The sequence below is a fragment of the Muntiacus reevesi genome, chromosome 3 (assembly GCF_963930625.1).
Source record: "Muntiacus reevesi chromosome 3, mMunRee1.1, whole genome shotgun sequence".
Lineage (NCBI taxonomy): Eukaryota > Metazoa > Chordata > Mammalia > Artiodactyla > Cervidae > Muntiacus > Muntiacus reevesi.
The window spans coordinates 144,828,783-144,835,820 of record NC_089251.1 but is presented as its reverse complement, the minus strand read 5'-3'; the positions used below and the strand labels follow the sequence as shown (position 1 = coordinate 144,835,820).

At 38.6% G+C, this 7,038-nt stretch overlaps 1 pseudogene; it reads left to right on the top strand.

The window, feature by feature from the left end:
* The first annotated feature begins 1,588 nt into the window (after positions 1-1,588).
* LOC136165569 (U4 spliceosomal RNA) lies at positions 1,589-1,719 on the top strand (annotated as a pseudogene).
* Positions 1,720-7,038: the final 5,319 nt, after the last annotated feature.

The following is a 7,038-nucleotide window of genomic DNA, read 5'->3' as shown; positions in this document are numbered from 1 at the left end:
AAAGGAGTAATTGATAATTTTCTTTTTGGCTATGCCATGCAGCTTTGGGATATTAATTCTCCAACCAGTAACTGAAACTGGAACTGAACCTGGGCCCTTACCCTCAGCAGTGAAACCACAGAGTCCTAACCACTGGACTGCCAGGGAATTCCTGTAATTGACACTCTTTATTTGCATTAATGTATTTTTTTGAAAAAATTTTTTAAAAACTTATTCCTATATATTCATCTATTGATGAATAATGATATTTAGCTTATTAACTGAGAATAATTTTAAAGACTTGCAGTTTCAAAGATATTATTCAAATTCAGTAAATTATTTCGTATATGAACTAAAACATACATTGAAGTGAAGTGAAGTTGCTCAGTCATGTCTGACTCTTGTGTTCCCACGGACTGTAGCCTACCAGGCTCCTCCATCCATGGAATTTTCCAGGCAAGAGTAGTAGAGTGGGTTGCCATTTCCTTCTCCACTGGATCCTCCCAACCCGGGGATCAAACCCAGGTTCTCCCACATTGCAGGCAGATGCTTTACTGTCTGAGCTACTAGGGAAGCCTTAAAACATACATTAACAAGATAAAATCTTACATTTGCACACTGTTTCATTGTTGTAAATTTTAAGCACAAATGAAACTTTAAGTGATCACATAGAGTGAGAGAATAGAAATCATCCCAAAAGTGATACAAATATGAGTAATTTGAAGCTTTCATCAGTGAAACTCACTAATAACAGCAATTGTGTGCGGGCGGGCTCAGTTGCTCAGTCTTGTCTGACTGTTTGAGAACCTCAGCGTTGTAACCTACAAGGCTCCTCTGTATGTGGGATTTCTCAGGCAAGAGTACTGGAGTGCATTGCCATTTCCTGAAGCTCCGCATTGGAAGGCAGATTCTTTACTACTGAGCCATCTGGGAAGTCCAGCAACAATTGTTACAGAATTTATATCAACTAAAGAGTTTGGGGAGTGTAAATCAACTATTCTCCAATAAAAATTAATTTTAAAAAAGAATTTGAAAAAAAAAAAAGAATTTGAGAGGGAGGAGTAGTCTATCACACTGTTTAAGACTCATGATGATGATAGAAAGCAAACCAACTCCTAGTTGCCTTCAATTACTGTTTTTAAACACATCCTTTTATTGCTTGAGCCGTGGGGGGTTCTAATCCCAGTGCGCATTCCTGGTACACAGCTGCCTTCTGAGCTCAAGCCACACTGTTAGGTATTAGAATGCCACATTAGGCAGAACTATTGAACTCTGGTCCTCATGGGACTTCCACATTAGTGGGAGAGGTCAAGAGAGAATAAGTAAACAAGCAGGTTATAAATTCCAAGGGCTGTGACGGAAACAAACCATATCCAGAGACAGAGAGTGATGGGAAGTCTGTTAGACAACACGGTGAAGGAAGGCTTAACACGGTGAAGGAAGGCTTATGTTCTCAGTGCTTGATGATCAAGGCAGGGAGGGGAGTGAGTTGAGGTTGGAAGATATAAGTGGACACCTGACCAGCTTTAAAGAGTTTGGCTTTTATTCACATTGCAGAAAGAAATCCTTTCAAATGTTAAGCAGTGAAATGACATAAATTTATGTTTCCAGCTTTGCGCAGTGGCAGTATCATAGCCAATGAGGTTTATCGGAGGCGCGATTATTGCTAATTGAAAAAAAAAAAAATTTATGTTTCCAAATGATTGCTCTGGCTGCTGTGTGGAGAACGGATTAAAATCTGGCAAGAACAGAAGCTAGAAGAACAGTTAGACTGTCTCTAGTCGAGAAAGATAAGAGAGACTGTCTGTAGTCTAGCTTGGCCTACAAAGGTTGCAACAGTATTGGGAAGAATATTAAGACTGTATTTTCAGCAAGAGGGATGAAAGTGGGGAGTGAGGTAAGGGTAGTCATCAAGAATGAGCCTCAGGAAAAAAAAAAAAAAAGAATGATCCTCAGGTTACTGGTTTGTATAACTAGGAGAAAGGTAGTGTGTGTGCTCAGTCATGTCCAGCTCTGCAACCTTAAGGACTGTTAGCCACCAGGCTACTCTGTCCCTGGGATTTTCTAGGCAAGAATGCTGGAGTGGGTTACCATTTCCTTCTCCAGGGGATCTTCCTGACCCGGGGATTTTTTTTTTAATTTTTATTTTTATTTATTTATTTATTTATTTTAATTGGAAGCTAATTACTTTACAATATTGTGGTGGTTTTTGCCATACATTCACTTGAATCAGCCATGGGTGTACATGTATTCCCCATCCTGACCCTCCCTCCCACCTCCCTCCCCATCCCAATCCCTCAGGGTCATCCCAGTGCACCCGCCCTGAGCACCCTGCCTCATGCATGGAACCTGGACTGGTGGTCTATTTCACATATGATGATATACATGTTTCAATGCTATTCTCTCAAATCATCCCACCCTCGCCTTCTCCCACAGTCCAACAGTCTGTTCTTTACATCTGTGTCTCTTTTGCTGTCAGGCATATCGGACATCGTTACGATGTTTCTAAATTCCCTGACCCAGGAATTGAACCTGCAATTCCTGCATCTCTAGCATTGCAGGCAGAATTTTTTTACCACTGAGCCAAGGAAGGTGGTGTCTTTTACTTAAATGGGAAGTTTGTTGACATGTTTCCTAATAATGCATCTCTCAATGAACTTTTAGTTATTTGTTTTTTAATTGACTTTATCTTTTATAACAGTTTTAGATTCTTAGCAAAATTGAGTGGAAAATACAGAGGATTCGTTCTGGTGCCACACACAGCCTCTCCCACTGTCCACATTCCCACACCAGAGTCATACATTTGTTAAAATCAGTGAATCTGGACTTCCCTGCTGACCCAGTGGTTAAGACTCTGAGCTCCCAATGCAGGGGGCCCAGGTTCGATCCCTGGTCAGGGAACTAGATCCCACATGCTGCAACTAAGACCGGGTACAGCCAAATAAATGAATAATTAAAAAAATAGATATTAAAAAAAAATCAGTGAATCTATATTCACATGCCATCACCCCAGATCTGTAGTTTACATTAGTGTTCACTCTTTTTCTAAATTGAAGTATAGTTGACTTACAATGTTGTGTTAGTTTCAGGTGTACAAGCAAAGTGATTCAGCAATATATATATTCGCACATGTATATATTCTTTTTCAGATTCTTTTCTGTTATAGGTCATTACAAGGTATTAAATATAGTTTCCTGTGCTATATACAGGGACTTGTGCTGGGTCCTTGTTTATTTTTTATATATATGTATGTGTATATACATGTATATATGTTTATATTATTGTGTATCTGTTAATCCCAAACTTCTAATTTTTCTCTCCCCTACCTTTCCTCTTTGGTAATCATAAGTTTGTTTTCTATGTCTGTGAGTTTGTTTCTGTTTTGTAAATAAATTCATTTGTATCATTTTTTCAGATTCTACATATAAATGATATCATATGATATTTGTCTTTCTTTGTCTGGCTCATTTCACTTAGTATGATAATCCCTAGGTCCAGTCAAGTTGCTGCAAATGACAGTCTATTCTTCTTTTAAGGCTGAGTAGTATTCCACTGTCCATTTATATTCTACATCTTCTTTATCCATCTATTGATGGATACGTAAGTTGCTTCCATGTCTTGACTATTGTAAATATGAACATTGAGGTTCATGTATGTTTTTGAATTAGAGTTTTTGTCTTTTCTAGATATATGCCCAGGAATGGGATTGCTGGATTATATGGTAACTCTATTTTTAGTCTTTTAGGGAACCTCCATACTGTTCTCCAACATAAGTTTCACTCTTCTTCTTGTACATTCCTTGAGTTTTGACTAGTATATAATGACAAGTATCCAGCATTATAGTATTTAGCAAAATAGTTTCACTGCCCTAAAAATCTTCTGGGCCCTGCCTACTCATCTCTCCCTTTTCCATTTCTTTGGTAATCACTCTCTTTTTTTTCACTGTCTTCTTTTTTCACACTCTTCTTTTTCACACTCTTCTTTTTCACCATGGTTTTGCTTTTTCCAGAATGTTATATAGATAAAAATATATAGTATATAGCCTTATTTGATTGGCTTCATTTACTTATTCAGTTCAGTTCAGTCGCTCAGTCGTGTCCAACTCTCTGTGACCCCATGAACCGCAGCATGCCAGGCCTCCCTGTCCATCACCAACTCCCAGAGTTTACCCAAACTCATGTCTGTTGAGTTGGTGATGCCATCTAACCATCTCGTCCTCTGTCACCCCCTTCTCCTCCTGTCCTCAATCTTTCCCAGTATCAGGGTCTTTTCAAATGAGTCAGCTCTTCGCATCAGGTGGCCAGAATATTGGAGTTTCAGCTTCAACATCAGACCTTCCAATGAACACCCAGGACTGATCTCCTTTAGGATGGACTGGTTGGATCTCCTTGCAGTCCAAGGGACTCTCAAGAGTCTTCTCCAACACCACAGGTCAAAAGCATCAATTCTTTGGGCTCAGCTTTCTTTATAATCCAACTCTCACATCCATACATGACCACTGGAAAAACCATAGTCTTAACTAGATGGACCTTTGTTGACAAAGTAATGTCTCTGCTTTTTAATATGCTATCTAGCTTGCTCATAACTTTCCTTCCAATGAGTAAGCGTCTTTTAATTTCGTGGCTGCAATCACCATCTGCAGTGATTTTGGAGCCCCCAAAAATAAAGTCTGACACTGTTTTCACTGTTTCCCCATCTATTTGCCATGAAGTGAGGGGACCGGATGCCATGTTCTTAGTTTTCTGAATGTTGAGCTTTAAGCCAGCTTTTTCACTCTCCTCTTTCACTTTCACCAAGAGGCTTTTTAGTTCCTCTTCACTTTCTGCCATAACGGTGATGTCATCTGCATATCTGAGGTTATTGATAGTTCTCCTGGCAATCTTGATTCCAGTTTGTGCTTCCTCCAGCCCAGCGTTTTTCATGGTGTACTCTGCATATTAGCTAAATAAGCAGGGTGACGATAGACAGCTTTGACGTACTCCTTTTCCTATTTGGAACCAGTCTGTTGTTCCATGTCCAGTTCTAACTGTTGCTTCCTGACCTGCATACAGGTTTCTCAAGAGGCAGGTCAGGTGGTCTGGTATTCTCATCTCTTTCAGAATTCTCCAGTTTATTGTGATCCACACAGTCAAAGGCTTTGGCATAGTCAATAAAGCAGAAATAGATGTTTTTCTGGAACTCTCTTGCTTTTTCAATGATCCAGCAGATGTTGGCAATTTGATCTCTGGTTCCTCTGCCTTTTCTAAAACCAGTTTGAACATCTGGAAGTTCATGGTTCACATATTGCTGAAGTCTGGCTTGGAGAATTTTGAGCATTACTTTACTAGCATGTGAGATGAGTGCAATTGTGTGGTAGTTTGAACATTGTTTGGCATTGCCTTTCTCTGGGATTGGAATGAAAACTGACCTTTTCCAGTTCTGTGGCCACTGCTGAGTTTTCCAAATTTGCTTGCATATTGAGTGCAGCACTTTCACAGCATCATCTTTCAGGATTTGAAATAGCTCAACTGGAATTTCATCACCTCCACTAGCTTTGTTCGTAGTGATGCTTCCTAAGGCCCACTTGACTTCACTTTCCAGAATGTCTGGCTCTAGGTGAGTGATCACACCATCGTGATTATCTGGGTTGTGAAGATCTTTTTTATATAGTTCTCTGTATTCTTGCCACCTCTTCATTTACTTATTAATATGCATTTAACCTTCCTCTATGTCTTCATGGCTTGGTAGCTCATTTTTTTTTAACAGGGAAAAATATTCCCGTGTGTGGATGTATCATAGTTTATTTATCCTTGATTTCTTGGTTGCTTTCAAGCCTTGTCAATTTTTGAACAAGGCTGCAATAAAAGTTCAAATGCAAAAAAGAAAAAAAGTTCAAATGCTGTTTTTTAGGTAGACATATGTTTCTAATTATTTTGGGTAAATGTGAAAGGGCATAATCTCTGGGTCATAAGCTAAAAGTGTGTTTAATTTGTAAGAAATTGAAAAATTGTCTTCCAAAATGGCTGCACTGTTTTATATTCCCATCAGCAGTGAATGCTGTTCCCATCCTTGCCAGCATTTGATGTTGTCAGTGTTTTGGATTTTCACCTTTCTAATAGGTGTTGTATGGTATCTTCTTGCTGTTTTAATTTACAGTTCCCTAAAATGACATATGATGTTGAGCATCATTCATATGCTTATTTATCATCATCACACACACATGTATCTGCTCTGGTGAGGTGTCTGTTCAGGTCTTTTGCTCATATGTTAATCAGGTTGTTCATTTTCTTACTGTTGAGTTTTATGAGTTCTCTGTTTTTGATAATGGTTATAAGATATGTCTTTGGCAAATATTTCTTCCCAGGCTGTGGCTTCTCTTCTCATTATCTTGGCTAATCTTCAATTTTGTCTCTTCAGACCACAATTTCATTGTAACTTTTATTTTAATTCAGTCAAATGTTGAAATCATTTATACTATATAGGGCTCCTTTTTCCTTTTTTAAAAACAAATATATTTTATTATTATAAAAGCAATATGTATTCCCAATGGAAAATTTGAAAAACACATAATTAGAAGAAAAAGAGAGAAACCTATGAAAAATTATGGTACCTTGACTAATATCCTTAGCAGTAACTCGAAACCTGCTCTTGTCCTGGGCCATTTGACAATTCATATCGGAAGCCTAAAAATGCTGTTCACCGTTTGACCCAGCAATTCTGTTTAGAAGTGTATTCCAAGAAAATAACGGGACATGTGCCCAGAGAGTTAAATACAAGGAAAAAATTAGAAACAACCTATATTAGTTTGCTAGGGCTGCCCTAACAAAGCACCACAGACTGGTTGACTTAACAGAAGTTAATTTCTCACAGTTCTAGAGGCTAGAAATCCCAAGTGTCAGCAGGATTGATTTCTTCTTCGGCTTCTGATTTTGGCTTGTAGATGGCCATCCTCTCCCTGTGCCTAAGCAGTCTTTCCTCTGTGTATGTCTGCGTCCAAATTTCTTCCTCATATAAGACACCCGTCATAGTGTATTAACGCCTGTGCTAATGTCCTCATTTTAACATAATTACCTCTTTAAA